This window comes from Myotis brandtii, unplaced genomic scaffold (genome assembly GCF_000412655.1).
Source record: "Myotis brandtii unplaced genomic scaffold, ASM41265v1 scaffold177, whole genome shotgun sequence".
In the NCBI taxonomy this organism is placed as follows: Eukaryota; Metazoa; Chordata; class Mammalia; order Chiroptera; family Vespertilionidae; genus Myotis; species Myotis brandtii.
In genome coordinates this window covers 365,013-388,352 of record NW_005356555.1, presented here as the reverse complement: position 1 = coordinate 388,352, position 23,340 = coordinate 365,013, and the positions used below count along the sequence as shown (strand labels likewise).

At 40.1% G+C, this 23,340-nt stretch overlaps 1 protein-coding gene across 7 annotated transcripts in view; it reads right to left on the bottom strand.

Annotated features, from left to right (window-relative positions):
- The window catches only part of LRRC8B (leucine rich repeat containing 8 family, member B), a 75,409-nt gene that overhangs the window by 36,757 nt on the left and 15,312 nt on the right, over positions 1-23,340 (bottom strand). For 2 of the 7 annotated variants that reach the window (XM_005863354.2, XM_014537344.1), the window contains exons 2-3: positions 18,818-18,874; positions 479-533 (exon numbers count right to left, since the gene is read on the bottom strand). The gene's annotated coding sequence lies outside the window, so the exon portion shown is untranslated. Of the gene's footprint in view, positions 1-478; positions 534-9,545; positions 9,622-9,737; positions 9,793-13,580; positions 13,600-18,817; positions 18,875-23,340 lie in introns of those variants that run through there. The other 5 variants (XM_014537343.1, XM_014537341.1, XM_005863355.2 and 2 more) reach the window with 5 other exon arrangements.

Here is a 23,340-nt window from a genome sequence, read left to right as displayed (position 1 = left end):
GGACTTATTTATTTCTGACTTACCTACTCTCAGAAAGCATGGCCATCTATTACTTATGAAAACCTGGCAAACCAATTCTATGCGTTAAAAATACCACCTTAAACTAAAGTCTGAAAAATACAGACATGGAGTCATGCAGTCTAAGTCTGCTGGAGACATTTTATTATATTCTTTAGATTTTTAATGTTAAAAATGAAAAATCTCTCTCTTCTCTCTCACACACACACACACACACACACACACACACACTTTCCTATATACAAAACTGACAAAGCACAGTAAGATAACATTTTACCAAACTGTATATAGATTTAATTTTCTGTTTAACTGGTTTAAAAACATCAGATTTTACTCATGCCATCTATAAAAATAGTTATTTTTTTTACATACTGAGTATTCATTATTTGTTTGCCCCAAGCTACCAATGTAATAGTAATTATCTTTACCATGTGTTCACAATTCAGAATGTTAATCTTACCCTATGAATGCTGGTCAACCGGAAACTTTGCAATTAGTTTCTATTTGAGAAATTCCTAAAGAGAAATCATAAACATATTGTTATATTTTATGCATCACAGGACTCCAACACAATTTGTCAATTTATATGGTACTAAAACGTTCAACATACAAAAAAGTAACTTTTTAAAAAATTGAGTGTTGCCCTAGCTGGTTCGGCCCACAGATTGAAGGGTTGAGGGTTCTGATTCTGTACCTCAATTGTAGGCTCAATCTTTGGCCCTGGTTGGGGCATGTGCGGAGGCAACCAATCGATGTGTCTCCCTCACTTCAATGTTTTTCTCTCTCTTTCTCTCTCTAAAAATCAATGGAAAAGATATCTTTGGGGTGAGGATTAACAAAAAAATAAAAATAAATAAAAAAGTCAGTGTTGCTAAAGAGATCTCCTTCTGACCTCTCATAAAAGGTGTTAACTAATACCCAGGGAAAGAAACAAATTACTATCAGAAATTACAGATTTACTCTCATCACCATGGCAACTTATAAAGTGTAAAATATGAACATTAAATTTTTAGTGAAAAATGAGAAGCATTATATCTAAGGCACTACTCATTTCAAAAATAAAAGTTAGAAACACCAATTGAAAGTATTTATGCTTCTTACAGAAAAAAGGAAAACATGGGGGAAGGAAGAAAGATTTAATATTTGAGATTGTTTTCTCATTCCAGGTTTTTTTGTTTTATTTTTGCTGGACTGCTAATTTACACAATTGTGCCATTGTAAAATTCAATGGCAAAACACGGCAGATCTCCTTTGCCTCATCATTTATCACAGGCTTTCCTGATGTTGTTATAGTTTCTCCAAACATAATTCATACATGGGTATGTCATAGTTTACAAAACCATTTCGCTACAGAATATCAGATCTTTTCTTTTTATTACTAATAATGTTGTAAACATTTCTGTACTCTGGTCCTATGATTTCTTTTGCATAGACTTTGAAAGTGAGATAAAGAGCATGAATATTTTAAGGCCTCTGATACGTAACATCAAATTATTTCCCAAGAAGGTTATGCTAATTTTCTTTCCTATAAACAATATATCAGTAGAACTTTCACCAGATGTTAGAATCACCATTAAAAAAAGGCAAAAAACAAACCAATCCCAACAACAAATAAAAGACACTTCACTAATTCCATGAAAAAATGATCTTATTATTGCTTTATTTTGCATTTCTTTGATTAAGTGGGGTTGAACGCTTCAATGTTTTATTAATGAGTTTCATTCTTTTTTCTACTTATTTACCTAAACCAGAGGAATATATTGCTGAGAAGATATAAATGTAGAACTTAAAAAAAGCTTTCTCAGAATGACAATCTGTCATCTCAGAGTGCAACCATTGCTGTTAGGTAAACACACACACACACACCACACCACACAACAATAACAACAAAATATACTTCAGTTTCTTTATCCAGGCTAAAGCCAAATCACTCTAATTTTAGAAACCATAGCAGAAGTTATCGGCTTTCTTCCTCCCCAGCAGCAAACAAAAGTACAAGTTGGAAGGATGAGCATGCAAAAATACTAAATGGCAATGCTTCTCAGAACAGAATAAATAGTCCATATGAGGCAGGATAAAAACAAGCCTGGGACTCACAGTAATTCTGCAGACCCAGCTGCCCAGACACAGCATCTGTGGCTTCTCCAGTTTGCTATGCTAATGAATGTTACAAAACTAGCATTCCCTCCTCCCTCAAAAACATTTTTCTTTCCCCAGCAGCAGGACACAGGACATATATTTTCACTTAAAAAGTCAATTCCAGAAAGTCATCTCTGAATCTGGAAGACAAGCAAAACACTGAGACTTCCCTTTCTCAAGTAAGAGCTTCTGTTCAGAAGGTTCCCCAAAAGAGATTGATAAGGGACTACTCCCCAGTGACTATGGCTTAAAGAACAATAGGGGCAACCAGCTAGATGTATAAGGATAGTTGTCATATTATTAATTAGCAAAAAAACAGCAACAACAACAACAACCTGGAAGTGTCTAGTAATAAGAAAATGATTAAATGAAAATCTAAAATATTCATGGGGCGATCTTATCACAAAGATAGACCACCATATATTGTGCATCTTGATGGACTGCAATAGGAAGTTAACAGCATTACCTAAGAAGTATTCTTGCCAGAAAATCAAACTTGATCTGAACAAGCTTTTTTTTTTTTAAATATATTTTATTGATTTTTTACAGAGAGGAAGGGAGAGGGATAGAGAGTTAGAAACATCGATGAGAGAGAAACATCGATCAGCTGCCTCCTGCACACCTCCCACTGGGGATGTACCTGCAACCAAGGTACATGCCCTTGACCAGAATCAAACCCGGGACCTTTCAGTCCGCAGGCCAACGCTCTACCTACTGAGCCAAACCGGTTAGGGAGCAACCAGCCTTCTGATAGAAAACAAAGGCCCCAAGGTTTTTACTGTGAAAAGTGAGAAGCCTGAATGCTCTTATTTCTTGCCTGTCAGTAGAAAGAATGGAGATTGACAAAACAAACTCTCTTGTAGTAAATCGAAGAACTACTGTAAAACTTTGGAATCTGAGAAGGGCTTTCCATTTGGGTGAGTTTGTCTTTTAGTGAAAAGTAAAATTCTACAATTAAAGATTTAGCAAGAAGTCAAGAATCTTCTCATAGTCACTTGATGTCGTTTTGCAGGTCATCAAATACGGCAAGAATCACTGCAATATCCTACTCACTTTGCTTTGTGCAATTCCGAAAGGTTAAGGCTTTCAGGGATGTGAAATTAAAGTATCCCATTTCATCAATTTGAAAGGAACATTTCACTTTACCATCTGTCCCACCCTGGGATCACGTCCATGAATCACGCCCCTGAGCCACCCTGACCTCCACAGGCTGACGCCACTGCTCTTCCATCTCTGTCCCTAGAACACTTTACTAATAGTTCTCTCACACTCATAGTCTACCGTAAGCTATTGCCTCAAGCTCCTTGGGGACTGGGGCAGGACCCCTGGGACCTACCCCAGTGTCTCTTCCCAGTGCTAGATTGAGGGCCTGGGTATCACAGTGGCTTCCATGCACTGATTCATCGAAGGGGTGTTGAAAACAACTCTGGAAACTGAATTAGATTGAACAAAAATAGTATCTACCAGAACCTCTCTCAGGAATTGGTCAGAATGTGGTTGGAAGGAAAGATAAGGAATCTGCTATTTTACTTCTGGTCCATTGAGATCCTGGGAACGGGCAGAGGGGGAACCAGAGGGCCTCTTTGGCTATGCTCTTCCCTGTCATAGAGTGCTTGCCTTCTCCTCGTAACCATGTCATGAACCAGGATTTAAAGAATAGCAGTCTGAAGTGACATCAAATCATTAGCCTGACCAGGGTAACACGTTACTTGCTCACCTAGAGCGACCCCATGTCTAGTCCTGTCCTGTCCTGTCCCCACCATTAAAAAATTAGTAAATAATCACTGAGTGAACAAATAACACCAGATCAGGATCAAACCCCATTAGGAACCAAGGGTTCAGCAGGCCTGGCTCTCTGAAAGATCTGTGAACACACTGGTGCACTCGCACGATGAGTCTGGAAGGGGACAAACACAGCAGAGGGGACAGAGCCTCACGCATTGCCATCACCCTGGGGCAGAAGCAGATGCTAAGCCTTCACCCTATAGGAAGGAGGGAAGAAAATTCGTAGCTGACAACTTCCCCACCACACGTGATATCTAACAAATCAGAATGGAGAAGTGCTGCCAAACTCAGAATGACTGGCTGCTTTAGGATGATGGCCAGACGTTTTGAATCAAAGATGGGTCACTGGTTAAATGCCACAGCATTCCTGAGTGACCTTAAAATCTTACCCAATAACTTCACGGTTCTTCTTTTATACAAGTTAATAGTATAATGCAACAGGAATAATGCCGGAACCAATGGAATTATCAAGTTATCACCCAAGCAAGGATGGTATGCATCCTGCCCTGTTCACCTTCCCCCGAGACCAGGGGTTCTAGGACGGCAAGGACATTTCTTGTTTCCCCAGAGCCTGCCACACGGCAGGTGCTCTATATGTACGTAATTCCCAAACCCTGGGAGCTATGATCAAACTGACAGCGTTGCAGGTCCTTGGATGGTTTCAGTCTTATAAAACCAGTAACTTCTCACAGTGATCACTGTAAAGATTGCTACATCTGGTATAACATATTCTTAACCCAATGACAAAATTCAAATTGCCATGCACTGCAAATCAGCCTAATGTTTATACTGAGCTCATTTCTGACCACAAAATACAAAGGTTTAATGTTCTCCAAGTAGTAAATGACCATTAAACACAAAAGATGTTTTAAATGGACACTGCTGTCCACTGACCCCCAAAACATGTAATTGCTCCATACCTCATGCTTCTTCAGCATTTAGGGAGTGTAGATAGTTCTTACGACACTTCCATTAAACTGCAACACGAAGAGCTGGTTAGATGCCTTCCTGCCTCTCACTTTGAGCTCTTAGAAGAGCTCCGTGTACAGGACAGGACCTAACACACAAGAGATTCTCAATTGTTGAATGGAAAAAGGTGGCAGGAGGTGGAAAGGGGAAGGCTACGATTTACTGTGTACTTAGTGAGGCCGGTATTATGATCTCAACTCTGAAGGTGAGAAAGCTGAGGACTGGAATTTGCTCAAGCTCACAAAACAAACCCAGAATTCACACCAGCTCTAAGAGCCATCTGCTACAACCGCCTCTCCAAGGAGCTATGTAAAATGGAGTTTTATATAGAATATGACATCCCTCTTTTTAAAAAATCTGCAATCTATCTTTTAGAGAAACTACAAGACACAATCTAAAAAAAACTCAGATCTATATAGTTTTTCTAGCTCATTACTCAGTATTCCATTTAGTGGAGCAGAATCAACAAGTGCTCCCTCCATCCTGCCTGCCTCTATTACGTAATTAAGATCAACATGATAGATAGCCAGAGTGAGGGTGCATCCTGCCCGCACAACCTCTTACAGAGAAACAATTACCCACCAATTTAAAGACAGGAGGAATATCTGTACTTACGTTTAATCTGTACTTAAATAATGTTTTACCTGACTTTTCTTCCTGATTTCCTATTAAAATGTGGTTCAAAAAAATTAATACCACATCACCGAAATATGACCTTCTTCCTGAATGACTTAATAAAGGAGTACCACATGACCTCAATTTGCTGTTACTTTCAATATGTTACTTTGTTAGGCCTAGTTCTTATCCTCAAATTATTATGAATATTTGAGAGACCTGGAAGGAACTGTAGCAGAACAGTTGAGATCAAATTCTGACTTTGTCATTTGCCATCTACTTGACCCTAGATTAGTATCAATAAGTATCAATTTTTCTCATCTGTAAAATAGGTATTAATGAAGTTGTTTCAAGAATTAAATGAGGTAACTATAAATCAAATGTGTAGCACAGCAGCAGGTACAAAATAAGTGCTCAAAATGGTAAGTTATTAACAGAGTAGTAGCTATACCTAAAATTAATTCTTAAAGGTGGGCTTTAACGTATTATCCTCTTATGAGAAACTAGATTGGATGTTACGGGGTTTGGTTCTCTATCTAAATTAGTAATTTCCATGCCAAATTTTGCAATATGTCACATGACTCCAGTTACTGCTCCAGTGTAATTAACTATAAATGTAAATTACCTCAATTATTTAACATATGGCCCATAGGGAAGACACAGTATTATGAAGCCAAAATAATATACACGGATACCCCCCTTTTAAAAAATTAACCTGTGCAAGTAACCTCCAGTTTTTGATGCAATGCCTATCTCCCCAATCAAGATCCATGCTGCAGACAAGACAGATAGAGCCAATGCCACCCAAGCAAAGGCCATGTTTTAAGTCTATAAACCTGTATGTTTAAATATGTAAATCTATATATGAAACTATTACCATAGCTGCATAATGAGAATTACGTGATGCCACAGAATTGCACTTTTATGATTAAAATGATAAATTTTATGTTACATATATTATACCACCAAAAATATCTATAATCATGTAAAACAGGAAAACTGTTCTGCTTTAAACTGAACATAATAAATTACATAAATTAAATATATAGCAAGCCCCAGTGTACTAAAAACATGCCAACACACCAAAATATAATTTTCCTGTGTCAAATTTGCTTTGTTTATAATTTATAGGTTATTATAAAAAAACTAAATATTTAATTATCAATTTTGTTACCTAGAATTAGAAGGATTTGGATGGGAGAGATATGATCCTACTAATTTTTCCCAAAAGGGCATAGATCTTTTTTTTTTACACTAGAATAGCCATATATGAAGATAACACATTTTAAAATCTTCTAGTGACTATCTAGGTAAACACATGAGATCTCCCCTGCCACCCCCCAAAAAAATAACCATGGAAGCACCCACCTGTTTACAAAAATCACAAATAAATTTAGATGGATTTGGCAAATATTTGATCCTCTTACTAAACTTTCTTATTAAGAGGTCAATCTATTAAGTCGGTCAACCCCCACAAGGTTTTCTACTCTCTACATTACATCTAATGGACAGTATAAAGTTGGACAAGTCATTTCACCTCACTTGACCTGACTTTCCTCACTTGTAATATTAGAGAGCCAGATGATGGAGAGATCCTCCGCTTCCTGCATTCCGCTAGTCTATGAGTTGATTGATTGCAGCTGGAGCGAGGGAACACCTAATCTGAAAAGACTGCTCTGGGGTGGTGAGAATTGCACAGGGCTTTAGAGGAAAGAAGTGACAGCCCCGAGAAAAGCATTAACTCCAAGAAGAACGGTGTTGGTTTTCTTAGAAAGAGCACTGAATAGTCTTCAGTTGGCAACTAAGAAGTTGGTCTTGCTAAAAAGAAAGTAAAAGTGGGTCATAGCAAGAAAAGAAGGTCGTCAGGTCAAGCATATAATTAATGAAAGCACTGATTTTAATTGAAGGTAAAAAGGTAACTGGGCCTGGCCAGTGTGCTCAGTGGTTGAGTGTTGACCCCTGAACCAGGAGGTCACAGTTCAATTCCCGGTCAAGGCACATGCCCAGGTTGTGGGCTTGATCCCCAGTAGGGGGGCGTGCTAGGAGGCAGCCAATCAATGATTCCCTCTCATCATTGATGTATCTCTCTCTCTCCCCCTCTCCCTTTCTCTCTCTGAAATCAATAAAAGCATACTTAAAAAAAAAAAAAAGGTAACTGGGAACCATGGAAGGATCCTAATACAAACCCACCCACTGAGAAACGGGGTTCACCACATTCAGTTCTTGGCCAGTAGATGCATATGCTCTTCTGGAGTGACATCCTCCATGGTTAAAGATCACCCACCACCTCTGTGTAGATGATTCCCAAACTATATGGTGAGCCCAGCTCCCTCAGCCTAAGCTTCCGAATCATCTCCCCAACATCTTCCCGGCTATCTACTGAGGTGTGTGGAGGCAGCTCAAATGTAGCATGTCCCAAATTGAATCCGCCATTTCTGCTCACATCCACACCAAACCTGCACCATCAAGACTAGGAGCTCAATGATGCTGAAGAGTGACACCAGTATCAAGAGCTCAGGCACCCAACCAAAAAGCCTTCTTATCCTCTAATCCCTCAAATTGGCCAGGTCTGCTCTTTTCTTAAACTAGCTGCTTCTGCTGCATCCCTGATACCACTGCCTTGGGTGGAGCCTGGCCCAGCTTTGAGGAGGTCAACTGAAATACCCTCCTCTCTTGCCCTTCTTAGTCCTGTTTCCATATGGCAGCCAGAGAGCTCTTTGTAAAACGTATCACCTCCCCATTTGCTCTTTGTTATTATAAAGACCAAATAATGTCTCATGGAGGGGTGGGAGAGGCCTGGCAATGGAACTTGAGCGCTATCCAGCTTCTCTTGTTTTATTGGATCTTGCTATTTCCTGCCCAGGAATGCTAGTTTGACCCCAAAGGGCTGGGCAGACTGAATAACATATTCTATGATCACTGTGACCATCCCTCACTTGAGGATAGCTGCAACAGAAAGAAAGGATGCTTCACCACGTGACTCATGGGGGGCACACACTGAACCTCCCACGTTTGTAGGGCTACCTCTAACCTCAGCTCTCACTGCCTATGCCATGGATTCTGATAGTTTCAACCACTAGGGAAGAGGTTTTTTAAGCCTCTTGCTCCGTTTCTATCTACATGTTACCGGTGTCTATGTTCCCAGATACTGGCCTTTTTACAGAAGTTTTCTTCTACTTCCTGGTCAGCAGCAGTCTATTCTGGGAATACAGTGACTGCTCTTCCTGTTAACGCGTTACCCTGGCAATGTTCTGTGCTGCTTTAGGCAAGCACAAACTGCCCGGTTTTACTTTATTTATATGTCGTTTGTTTCCCCTGAACCTAGGGGCCTCCTTGTTGACTGAGTGAAGCCTCAGTTTCTCCACCATCATTCCCTACCCCCACGTACGAGTGAGAGGTAGAGACTGGTTTTCCATGGTGGCAGTGTGGGAAATGTGCCCTGCAGGAGTCCCAGGCATGGGCTTGGGCAAATCACTCGCCCAATCCAGGCCTTCCTGTCCTCCGCTTTACAGTATGGACAGTCATCCTGGCCCCAAGAGTTGATAATTAGTGGTAAAATAAATACTGTAGAAGTACTTTGGAATCATTAAAGTGCCACATAAATGTAAAGGGGAACTCACAAAGAAAGCCAAGTCTTTTGCTGGTAAAATAATTTTAAAAGAGGAGGGCCTTGGAACATTATCTTAAATTGAAACAAAATAACCCATGAAGTGAGCTCTACTTACCCCCACTTTGGTTCCAAGGAAACAAAACACAAGTGTTACAAGGTCACCAACACCGCCTAACATTTAAATCTTACTGCAGAGTCAGAAGAAACTTTGCAAAGAGCTCCCTGGCCCAGACACAGAACTACAGAGTAAGAAAAAAAATTATTCTCCAAATCAACCTGGCAATAATGGACTGATAATGGACCATTTACATTCCATCAACTGGGTATTTAAAAAGAAAGAAAGAAGCAAACAAAAACACCTGAAACCTTTGGCTCACAGTGCCAATGAAGTGAAGCCTGTTTTGTTTACCTGCCGAACCCACAGAAGATCTTTTAAAACATTCCAGTCAGCCAACGCTGCTATCTCTTCAGGATCCTATTTTTCCCTGAAAAGAATGGGTGGTGAGTGAAGCACTGGGTAAGAATGCTAGAAGAGAAAGTCAGTTTTGAAAGAACAGGTTCGTATGTCATCTATTATTTCAAGTAAAAAGTCCACTTTCACCTTGGTGTTAAGTCAGTGCTGCATATTTGCAACTTGGTTAATGGCTGCTGGCCGAACTCATTGGTTTCCATTTGCTCCTCTGCTGGAGCAGAACAAAGTCTGGTTTACAATTAGGATAACACAGGGAAATGTCTTTTTTCTGACATGATTTTCTCTCCCATGAACGGGGTGTCGTATAGTGTGACCCTATTCTGACATGAGTTAGTGTCCGACTCCACAGGTTTAAGGGTTCAGTCCCACAAGACTGTCCCCGCTTCAGACACCAGTCACAAGTCCCCGTATTCAGACTACCTACCCTTCTGTATGACTTGATGACAAATTCAGAGATTCCCACAACACCCTCCTTAAGTTCAATAATTCACTAGAGCATAGCAGGCAGAGCTGCTATTAAATATTAAAAAAACAAGTGTTGGAGAGTTTGTCAAGAAAAAGGAATCCTCATTCACTACTGGTGGGAAGGTAAACTGGAACAGCCACTATGGAAAACAGTATGAAGGGTCCTCAAAAAATTAAAAATAGAGTTACCATATGACCCAGCAACCCCTCTTCTGGGTATCTACCTGAAAAATTTGAAAACACTTAATTGTAAAGATATATGTATCCCCATGTTCACTGCAGCATTACTCACGGTGGTCAAGACATGGAAACATCTATCCTTTGATAGATGACTGAATAAAGAATATGTGGTCCATATATGCAATGGAATACTACTCAGCCACAAGAAGAGAGGAAATACTGCCATTTGCAACAACATGAATGGACCTTGAGAACATCATACTAAGTGAAATAAATCAGTCAGAAAAAGTTAAAACCATATGATTTCACTTATATGGGTGACATAAAGCTGAAAACAACAAATGAATAAACAAGAGAAACAAATAAAAACTCAGACACAGTATGGTGGTTACTAGAGGGAAGGGGGTGGGCAGTACTAAAGGGTAAAGGGGGTCAAATATATGATGATGGAAGATGATCTGACTTTTGGTGGTAAGCCCACAATGCAATAAACAGATCATGTATCATAGAAATGTGCACTTGAAACCTATATAATTTTATTAAATCAATGTCACCCCAATAAACTTAATTTAAAAATGTATTAGGGAGCAAAGAGGGACACCTGTAATACTGCCAACAATAAATTTAAAAATATATATTAAATGAACAGACAAAAGAATAAAAATTAGACCCCCTTGTTTGGAGCAAGCACCACAACACCTTCCAGTATAGCTACATCATCTTGTCTTCAATGCACCAAATTCTACATGACATGCAAAGGTCCCTGAATCCTTTAGCAAGTAAAGACTCTATCTGAGCCCTGTCAGCAGAGAAGGGGGATGTAGCTCAGCATTAAGAATACCTAGAGGCAGCTCAGGGCATACTGAAGTGATAGAGTACAGTCAGGCTTCTAAAAGAACCCACAGGTAACTGATAAGAATCAGGTAGAATGCCCACATTCCAGAGAAGGTGACAGGTAGGATTTCTGCACATTGGGCTTCAGAACTCAGCAGGATCCTGCAGCTTCACTTGGTGTTAGCAAAAGAGAGAAACCATGTTCTTCCTGGGAATTTTAGAGTTTTGATGGCTTCCCAAGAGACAGAAGCCACATTCCCCTCTGGAGGCTTAACACATGACTTCTAAGTCAGGGTGGGGCTTGGTCTGGCTTAGTGACAAATTCAGCGACACGACATGCATGATCTCTAGCCAAACTTAAGTTTCTCCTTTGTGCACAGCAAATAAATCTACAGTTATTTCTCAGCAACTCAACTTGAAAGGCAGAAAGATTTCGCCAAGACAGCTAATGGTGGTTTGTTTTTTTCCCTGTATCTATTTTTTCCTTACCCATCACAAGAAATAGTACTTTTCTATTTATATCTGACAACACCATCTGTTTTTACTGTGGAAAGTTTTATCTATTCAAGGAAGACAACAACTTAGTCATGTTAGTTAAACAGAGTTAGAAATGAGGAGGACTCCAGGTACCACCAATGTGTGTCATGGCCCGAGATGTAATTCCCAAGAGAAAGTGTAAGAGGAATGTCTTATCTTGCATCCACTCTGACACTAGGTGTATTCAACAATCACGGCCTAGCTTCTGCTCGATGCAAAACATCGCCCAAGATGCTATAGGGCAGTGGTCGGCAAACTGCGGCTCGGCAAACCGCGGCTCATGAGCCACATGCGGCTCTCTGGCCCCTTGAGTGTGGCTCTTCCACAAAATACCGACTTCTGCGCATGGACCACGAAGTTTCAATCACACTGTACGTGCGCGCCCGCACGTGGTATTTTGTGGAAGAGCCACACTCAAGGGGCCAAAGAGCCACATGTGGCTCGAGAGCCGCAGTTTGCCGACCACAGCTATAGGGGATGGAAAGGTATCAAACTCAGACAGGACCCTCAAAAGGAGCATATGCTTTGGTGGTTTAAAGCACGAATATAAGAAAGATCAAACAAGTGGATTACACAGTTGTGTCTTAAGGCAATATATGCCAAAGATATAACAGTTACAGCATAGGATTTACGAGTTGGGCCAAGAAAGCTGTATAGAATTTATAAAGGTGGGAGGTGAAGGGATAAGGGGTTAATAAGGCACATAATATTTTAATGTAGAGGAATGGAGAAACAAAGAAGTAGGAGGAAGCCAAGATGAATTTAAGAAGTTAGTGATGAGACATATATTTGGAGTGGTATTTCTGATACAGAAATAATGAAGATAAGATTAGGAAGTCGATTAGGGTAAAATATTAAAGAAAGTTTGGAATGTTAGGCTATGAACTTTTCAATACATAACCCACACCTTAGCATATAATAGGCATCTGAGAATTGATTGTTTCGGAGTAAAAATATCACTTTTGGAATTAATAGACGAATATTCTAATGAGAGCAGAAAAGAATTTAGATTTGATCTTACAAGCAATAGGGAATCACTGATGGTACCTGAGCAGGGGTACCATGGAAAAAAATATATTTAAGGGTATATTATTGTATATTAGGGAAGTTAATTTGAAAGCGTAGGGGAGGGGGTTAGAGAATAATAGCAGGATGCCTAATTCTACATTAGGGTATATATCACGTCACCTTGTAAAATAAAACATAAATAAAATTCACAATTAAAGTAGAAATTCTCAAGTAGAAAAACAGTTATCCTTAAAATGTTAAACTATTAGACTAGCCAGTGAAATGATGCAGCTGGACGAAACAGATTTTGAGGGAGCAGATTTTCCCAGAAAGTCTTAAGTGATGTTTTTGAAAGAGAAATGGATTTCATTAGATGTTTTTGTTTGGTTGTTTTGGTTTGGTTTACACAGGATGGTACCTGAAGACTTTGGTAAAATTAGATGCTTTGAGATAAAAATATGACTTTTAGAATAGCCAAATATTCCATGCACTGCCATATCACACAAGAACAGTATTTAAAACACATACACAAAAGGGTGCCAGATACTCTAGTGGCCATGTGACCATTAGCAAGTCATCATCTTAAGAATAAACAGGGCCCTTCCTCTGGAGAAATCATTAGGCACTGTCACGCACCAGGCAATCAAACCTTTGTTTAGAATCAAGTTACAATTACTCTAAATATGGGCCAACAGTTCATCTGTTTCATCACTGGTGCCTACTCAAACAGTTCTGTAGATGACTTCACCACAAGGTAACTTAATTAAATTCAGTGCCAAAGAGTTTTGGTGTTTTGTGTGTTTTTTTTTTAAGAGTTTTCTTTAAGCAACTGATTACAAATTTAGGCATCAGAAATCTTATTTCTATAAAAATTACTGTATCTAAACCAAACCAAATTCTCTCACCCATTATAAAATAATACTCTTCTCTCATAAATATTTTACTTACATATTTCCCAGCAACAGGCTTGTGAGAACAAACCAGGAAGTGAAACCAAATATGATCCCACTGTGAAAGCTGAGTAAAATGGAAGAACACATTTGGAATCAGCTGAGGCACTATTAAAATTCCCTTTAAAAATACATTCCCCTTAAAAACATCAATTTAATGAAAGCAGTGATATGAGAAATTTCAAAAGCATACGTCTTCATTTTGTTGTTTGGGAATTTCCCCAATCATCTGTGCAATAACTCTTCATATCCAGGCTGGTTCATATGAAATGCAAGCACGCACCCAGCCTGCCTGGGTGAAGGGAGAACATGGGTAAGCTATCATGTTCATGGGAGCAAATTTACTCTTCAACAAAGCAATTGGAATCTTTAGTGATTTGCTTTGGAGAAATGTACCTTTTGCTTCGAAGGTAACAAGCGAATTTCCCTTAGTTATTTTGCTGGGGTTACCATCATTCCCTTTATTCTATGGTAAATTGGAAACTCCCTGAAAACAGAAACCAATTTTTCTGTTTGATTAATTTGTTTTTTAACGGAGTAGGAAGACTCAGTGACCAGGGGTAGGAAGAGTTACACAAAGCATCGAATGATTATTTTTATTGTCCAAGGATAGTTTATCAACCAAGACTTGTCACAATTAATATTTCCCTTCTAAGATGGATACTAGGCAGAACTGTTAGCATAGGCAGCTAGATATTAATAAAGGAAGAGAGCAAAGGAAATTGGACATTGTTGAATCTAATGGACTGGGAGCTGAATAAGACAATAAGCTTGCTTCACCAGGAAGTTACAGCTTCACACACTCTAGGGCAGTGGTAGGCAAACTCATTAGTCAACAGAGCCAAATATCAACAGTACAACGATTGAAATTTCTTTTGAGAGCCAAATTTTTTAAACTTAAACTATATAGGTAGGTACATTGTTATTAACTTAATTAGGGTACTCCTAAGGCTTAGGAAGAGCCACACTCAAGGGGCCAAAGAACCGCATGTGGCTCTCGAGCCACAGTTTGCCGACCACTGCTCTAGGGCATCCTCCACTCTCAGGACCTAATCTCCCCCGTCCCCAAAGGGGGCAGGAAAGATTAAAGGGGGCAGGAAGGATTGTTACTGGTCATTACCAGGGGAAGAATAAAAACAGCAAAAGAAACTCCTGTGCTGGGAGCTTGCCAGGTAGAAGTCAAGATGGTTCAGATAGAGGTGCTTCTATGATGAGGCATGTGCAACAGGAACTAAGATGGTGACCACGAAGGGGAGGTACCTAGCCTGGGAAAAGGATTGGATTGGATAAGGCACACAGAACCCCAGAAGATCTTGGAAATACATTGGTTAGGGGTTGGGCCCATCAGAAGCCCATGAAAGTTTGGGAAGTAGACTAGTTATTTTGAAAGGGTGCCTGATCCTTCCCAAGCCTGAGGTAATATAATCCAAGTTTAGCAAAGCTCTATCTCTGGTGCCCATAACACTCCCTCGCCCCATTCATTCACACTTTCTCTCTTCATAGCAGCCATGCCACCTTAACAGCCACCTGGGGTCCAGCAGCCTCACGGACTCCAAGCCTGGGCTTGTGCACAGTGCTAGCCAGAGTGTAGCTGGGGATAGACTATGCTAGCCAGATGGTGACAGACATGGACTGAACCAATGGCACAGAATTTCTGGACCGTGGCCTTTGTACTGGGCTTAAATGAAAACAAGGTTGGACTTTTTTCACAGTGGGATGGATGAAGATAGACATTGGGAACCTGGGGCAGCCTTCTGTTTCCACCCAAATAAATTTTACCACCTCATCTTCCCATGTGGGTCCTTGAAAATGCTTTCCAACTGACACAGCAAAGACCCCATTTCCACCAGCAGCAGAATCATAAATTCCTGCATTCCACTACCATATCCTTTATTCCTAGTGGGTTGCCTGTGGGGGGCTAGAAAATACCCGTGCAAAATTAAAATAAATTCTCTTAATGATTATTATTCTTTATTTTTATTCTTAATTATAAGCTGGATTTGAGTAAGTTTAATACTGTATACAATACAATATTTTAATAATTTCTTAGCAATCTAATAAATATCGTAGTCCCTGAACTACCTGAGACTTCAGCAAATGATTAGGTACCCCCATCAAACACTGCGCCAACACAAGGCAAAGGTGAATATCAGTGCTATTCTGCAGACAAAGCAGACACACCGCTGCTCCACATGAGAATGAAATTTAAAAGGAAAAAAGAAACTATGAATAAATATCGGCAGTGACAGACAAATCCATTGGCACACACATGCGTGTATACACATTTTGTGTATGTGCACACATAGCAGTACAAAAATTATGTGGACAGTGAATTCATCAAACATTTGAGAGTCTTCTCTATGTAAGAACTGTGTTATTCCTAAGAAACTGAGGCAATTCTATTGTCATTGTCTAAAAAGGTTGAAGAATGTGCCTAGCAGGTCTAAATCCTGAGTTTGTCTTTGGACACATTAAAGAAGTCAGCATTGAGGCAGGCTAGTCCCCTAATCAGTCTACTTCTGGCCACTTCATTTTCTTCCTGTTACTCTCTCACTCCCTGTACCAAATGCTATACTCTCACTATAGCGCCTGATACTTGTATGTGCATTTGATTATCCTGACAGAAGAGCTTTTACTGAACATTTGTTATGGTATGGCTGAATAGGACAGAAAGAACAATAATAAATAAATGATAATTTTTTTGTATTTCACCTTATATCTACCCTTAAACACTCATAAAACACTCATAAAAGATGGAAAATATACAGAAAATTAATAGGGAACTGAAAAATATATAATTGAAGATTAAATGGCATAGTTGAGATTACAAGATATAGCTGCATAATGCTTTAAAGTTTATGGAGCATTCTCCTCCCCACCCCCATAACTCATTTAAACCATGCACTTGACTTTATGACAAGGATACCAGCTTAGAGGAGGGGGGGAAATAAGCTGCCTAAGTCACATGTCTAGCAATCAAGAGCTTGCTCTCCTAACTGACACCAAACATTGCATTCTTCCCACCACCCGAAGCTGCTCTCACAAAGGTCCACAGCTATCGTTCAGGGAACATGGACAGCAACATGGGTGATGTGCACCTTGAGCCCTTCAAGATATGCAAGAGCTGGATCAGAAAGAAGAACTCCAGTTGGGGATGGGCAAGAGCAGAGAGGTCTTGAGTGAGGAAGAGCCATGGGGCAGCAGGTCCTGCTGAGGAGAGAATCTTTATAACCAGAAGAAGATGACTTCACAAATCAGTGAGGTAGTGAGGACATTCAGACTTAAGATTTCAGAATGAAGTGTATGACTTGAATTGACTCACAAAAGGAAACAATGATTGATTCTAAAACAGAATGAAAGCAATGTTTTGGGAAAATTAACCTGGTAGGGCATGGGAGATTCACTGGGGCAGCAGAAGGGAGTGGGACAGAATGAAGGCAAGAGAACCAGGTAAGACCCAACTGTAGTAATTTAATAAGAAAGTAGTGAGGACCAGCAGTGAGGGGAGTGTCAGTGAAAATGGCCAGGAATGAAGGAAGTTCAGGAGTACTAACAGGTGAAGGGGACCAAAATTTTGCCACCCTGAAGCTGCCTTTTTAGGATATTGATGTTAAGCTATTTATTAAGAAACTAGAGGCCCATTGCAGGAAGATTCCTGCAAGAATAGGGCTTCCTGAGACAGGAGCGAAGCTCCCTTCTCCGCTGCCTCGCTCCCTCCCGTCTCCGCTGCCTTGGCTCCGTTCCCTTCTCCGCTGCTTCGCTCTCTTCTGCAGCATTTGGCTTCCTTCTACACTGTCTTCAGCCTTCGCTCCGCACCTGTGTATGCAAATTAACCGCCATCTTTGTTTGGGTTAATTTGCATATCGCTCTGATTGGCTGGTGGGCATAGCAGAGGGATGGTCAATTTGCATGTTTCTCTTTTATTAGTGTAGACAAGACTCAGAAAGAACCTTTGACATCCTCCTCCCCTCTCCTACTGAAGAGATTCAGATAGACAAAATCCTGCTTCAGGAAGATCTTAGGATGTTAGTTTTAGCCTCATTTAAATTAAGTATGGTAAATAAGAGGGCTTCTGGGTGCTTGTTAGTTAAATACCCCATGTGTTCCATTGTTTCTGAGTCTCCTGGCATGAATCTGCCTGCCATGTATGTTAACTACCTGTAAATCACTCATTCTCAATTCTGAAATCTAAAACCCCATTCCCACCCTCTTCTCCTTTGTCCAAAAATGTCATATATATCCAATGTTGCCTCACTGTCTTTGGAATTTTCATGCTTATGTGAATTCCCCATGCATATGTATTAAAAATTAATTTTGTCCAGTTAAATTTTCTGCTCATTTGATTATTAACCCAACTAGAAAACCTTCTAAGGTGGCAGGAGAAGAATTAATATTTAGCCCCCACACAAGGAAAATATGACATGCATTGGCCAATGGGAGAGACGGAGAAAGGAGAGAAGAACTAAGTTGGGCTGGTAAAAGGCTCTATCATAAAGTACTAGTTAATATTCCAATATTCACTGGCAGACCAATGATCAAACTGGTGAATTCTGCTCTTTCACTTTGAATCAAGGATAACTTACTAACATAATTAAGATTCCATACCCTTATTAGGGGTTTGGCATAACTAAGTTATGACTGAGTATTGCTCTCAAGAGTAAACCCAGTGGGAAAGATGAAGATGGGATGAAAAGGTCATTTAGTAGATTCAGATCATAAAGACACATGGGTACTATACTATAAAATCAATTAAGGTTTTCATGCAAGGGAGTGACATGAGTTGGTCAGTGTGAAATTTTAAATTTAGAAATTTAGAATTTGCCCCTTTGGTAGCAGCATGGAGGATTCATTAGAAGGTGGAAATGTTTGATGTAGGTAGAAAACCAGATCAATAGTCCAAGGGATAAAGCAAGAAAGAAGGCTTGAACTAAGAAGTGACTGGGTGTGAGAAGAAGAGGGAATAAAAACAAATACTTCTAAGCACTTTGAATTACTACACTTTTAAGAAATTTTAAGCAAGTACTCTGCTAAATAGCTATGGGCATGGATTTTAGAGTTACTCAGGTATTAATCAGAAGGTTGAAGAATGACCTAGAAGATATAGATGTTAACAAGAAGGAGAGCCAGGACTCAAGGACAAGTGATCACCCTACTTTTGGCCACAGGGTAATGGTGAATACTGGTCGGTGGAGGAGGGTGATGAGCATGGTTTTTTAAATGCTGAGTTTGCAGTACCTTTGGGCCATTTGGGTGGTGAGGTCTAGCAGGTAGCTGGAAATACAAACTGGAGCCCTGGGGAGAGGAGAACATGTGAATGAGTTTTTTTGCTGCCCACCTTCGTCAATGCTGCATTTAAAGGCTTGGTAATTTGAGGGAAAACAAGGTATTTAAAATGAAGAACTGAATGTAGCATGAGTCTATCTCCTATGTAAAGGAATTCACTTAACCTCTTCATTTTCCAAAATTTCCTTTTACAGATGAGACAACTTAATTTTTTTTACAACGGCAACTGTCTAAGATAAAAAGTCTTATGTTATATGACACATACACACACCACTTTTTTGAATGGCTTCTACCTGTCTTGCCCAACTGGAGGTGAACAGCATTGGAAGCAAAGATGTTTTTAAATACCTTCTAGCCTCCTTGTGGTAGGTGCTCCTGGCCTTCCTGATCATGAATGGCCAACTCTCTAACAAATATGTGGGGCATATTTTTAAAATTTTATTTCAGTGTAAAAAAGCTGCTCCCTCTCCCACACTGCTTCAACTTTCATTTGTGCTCTAAACTTAGCAACTGTAGAAATAGTGAATATATTTAGTTTAACAGAGTTAATAGATACCCAAAGGAATTTCAGATATGGTATGTTTTGCATTTTTATAAATATCAATCTTTCCTCTGCTAGCTTTGATGAAGTTGGAAAATGTACCCTCGGGGAATCTAACAGGAAGAATACTTCCTGTTTTGATTTTCTCTATGGAATTTATCTCCATTTAATGTACTATGTAATTATTATGTCTACATTCTGTGTCTACCCATTAGGCAGTAAGCTTGAAGAACACAGGCTTTTATCTGTAGGGTTCACTGATGTATCCCCCAGCATTCAGCCTAGAAAGTGAGGGCGCAATAAATAATTGAGAGTGAATAAATCAGAGTCCTGTGATTATTATACCTCAAGAAATTATCATGTGTTTTCCCTTAGCAATCATGACTCAATCTCCATCCTCCAACTTAGTCTTGAACCGTGATTTTTATTTATATACCCGAGAGAAATTCTTTCAGGACCTATGTTGGGGTGGGACCCTGCAGGGCCTTGAACGTTATCAATACAAAGAAATTAACATGGGAAAAACTGCAGCCAAGTGTCAAAACCTCCCAGGTTCTCCAAGTGATTCCTTGCCTCGCTCTGTCCTATGAGGAGTTATGATTTCTCACCTACCCATACTACTCTGACTTCTGGCTTCCTGATCTCACTTCCTGTTTCAGCATATGTTTCAGCCGAGGCTTCCTTTCAGTGTTCTGACCCCAGGTTACTGGAGTGTGACATCTGTTGTTTTCATTTTTGACACTTTGATCTGTGTGTGTGTGTGGTTAAACCTAGAGAATTGTCCCAGCCTGAATTTCTAGACAGATTTCACAAAACTTTAGAATTACAAGACAGATATTATGGACTACTTTTCTCCTCAAATTTCTTAATGGCCTTTGCTCTCTCCATTATAAAACCTAATAATTTCCTCATCACCCTGCTTGATGGGCTAATCACTGTGACCACTTGCATTCCTTACTCAACATGAAATTTTTTTCTTGGTTAACTGGATTTAGTTAGTATGAATTATTATGCAATCAAAGACAAGAAGAAACTATTATCATGCTACAAATTCACGTTAAGAATGAAATTAAAAGGACTTTACAATGAGAAAAGATATGTTTTCTAAGTAATTTATGCTAAAACTTTTCCATTAGATATCTAGATATGTTAGGGAAAAAACTGAGTTTGTGCACTCTTTGTGAAATGTAGCCATTGTATAATATAGGTTATGGCTTTCTAAGTCATTGGATTGGTCTAATTTAATTCATGGACCGACAATTCCAAACACATCAACTGTATCAGTGAGGCACTATTTAAAAAGGCTCTCATCACCTGCACAGAAGACAATTCACTTGACAGCACTCTTTTCTTGGGCAGTGATTCAAATCAGCTGGATTGAAAAATAAATACACAGCTGTCATATAGCCTGAAGTAGCCCTCTGAGCAATAACTTGATTCATTTTTCCCTGGTTCTGCAAACAGGACTGCAATCCAAGAATCTATTTCCCCTCCATATGAAGAGAGCTGCTTAGTGCCCTAGCAAGGGCTCTCTTGAATTCCTTTGCCCTTATGGGTATGGTAAACTTTTGGTTATGGAAAATTTTAGATATACACAACAGTAGAAGAGAGTGGTGTAATAAAGCCCATGTGCCCATCACTTGGATATAACAATCATGAGACCCACCTCCCCTAGATTATTTGAAACACATTCTAGATGTCATTTTACCTGTCTTATTTCAATATGTATCTCTAAAAGGTAGAGAGAGTCCTTAAAAAATATAGCCACAATATCATACCCATACCAAGTGGTGTGCTGGTAGTTTTTAACAACCAGTTCTCATGAGGGGGTAGGAGAGGGAGCCCTAATATGCAGTTTATGCCAATTTCCATTTCATGGTGTAAATATTCCCACCATGGCAAATTTCAAGGTACCAACATGATGCCCCTGAATGTGGCATTGAGAAGGAAGGTGCAGCACACCATTTTATAGGACTTCTGCATATGCAGATACATTAGACATAAATAACCCTGAGAACATCAATAACAGCAAATTAGAGTAAAATAATTAGGAAGTGATACATTTTGAGCATTAATTTTGTTTTAACACTTTAATTTTGAGTATGTCTAATTTAATTTTTAATGGCTGCGTTTAACAACTGGCTTGCAAAATTCCTGAAATATAACAACCAGCTCTCGTCAGCTCTAGCATACCACTGAATCACATCCAAATATTTAACAATTCTTTAAAATTCCCAACTATCCAAAATTCTCTGACATGCCTCTTTCCTTTTTCTCACAGTAGAGAAGCATCTCAAGCAGGGGTGACGAGGGAACTCAGCTTTAGGAAGATACACCAAAGTGTTAAGCTTTCCAAATGGCTAGTCCGCGTGAAAGTCTGTTTCCAGGCAGTTAAATTAGATGTGGCACGCGCACATTCCTTTTTAGATTACTGGGAATCAGTCATGTTTTTATTTCACTTTTACTGCCCATTCTCAAGCTCCTAAAAAAAGAGTTTGAAAAGGGATAGGGCAGGGACTTTTCAGAAGGAAAAATAAGTCCTTCCCAGGTAGACAACCTCGAGTTGATGGAGGGTTCCACAAGGAAGATTCCTAGGAAGATGTGAGATACCCTTCTGTGCCTGATATGTCCCACCATTGACATGCGGTTAAAAAGCCCTCTTTAAATGAGCCTTCCAGAACTGAATATAACAGTTCAGATGTGGTAGAGCCCAAGTAGACGTTAAATGGTGTAGCTGCCATCCTCAATGAGGGTGCCTGGCTACACCGCAATTCCTCCTGGAGCTCACAGTCAAGTAAAACTGGAGTCCAGTTAATGAACCAGTGTTTACCACTTACCCAGACTCTAGAGTGTGCACTCATGAACCCACTCCCACCACCAAATCTGTTCCCAAACTGCCTTTCCAACATCATTTCCCACTATGCCTTTGAACAAACCCTTTATTCCAGACAGGCCAGCCTACCCACCACCCAAAAAATACATACCGTTTTTATATTCCAAACTTTATATTATGAAAAATTCCAAATACACACAAAAGTATAAATAATAGTCTATGGAAGCCTCATGTACCCTTCACCCAGCTTCAGCAATTATCAACTCGTATCACACCTATGGCCCTGAATTGTTTTGAAGCAAAGCCTGAACGTACCATTGCACCCACAATTATGTCAGTACTACTACTTTCCTGCACACCTCAGCTCAGACATTTCTCTGATACCTCCTTCGTCTTTCCAAATTCTATCGCATCCTGCAAGGCTAAGCTCGGGTCTCACCTCCCACATTATTTCCACTGAACTTGTCCCTTAGTCATAAGTCTCCTTGAGTAAGAGGTAAGGAACTATAATTCTGAGTTTATGCTTCCTAGGACATTTTCAAAGCCTTTGGCTTCTCAACTTTGCATTCTGTTTTGCCAAAGAACAATCCTATTTAATAAAAGAGTAATATGCAAATTGACCATCACTTTGTGATACAGATGGAGGCACCCACAGCCAATAAGGAGGGAATATGCAAACTGACGTGACAAAGATGGCGCTGGCCAGAGCGGAGTGGGCGGGGGCTTGGCTTCCTTAGTGGTGGGCCAGATTGACGTCCTCCTGGCCACGCCATTGGGGTTTGTGGATCTGCGCAGCTGCAGGCCTCCGGTGTGTGCATCCTCTCCTCCCTCCCTGGCGTGTGAACATCCCCAGCGTGCTGTCACCCACGCGCGCCTGCAACAGTCCCAGACCATGGCGCATGCAAGGCCCCCCCCCCACACTTCCAACAACCCCAGCATGCCTATGTCCCCCACAGGACGTGCGCACATCCCCTCCGGCACGCTCACGTCCTTTGAAGAGTGTCTCGGTGTTCTGGGTGCTGGGGGTGGATGCCTGTAAGATGACAGTGAGAGGGCGGAGTGGTGACACCCTGTTCCCACAGAGGCCAGTGCAGCGATGCG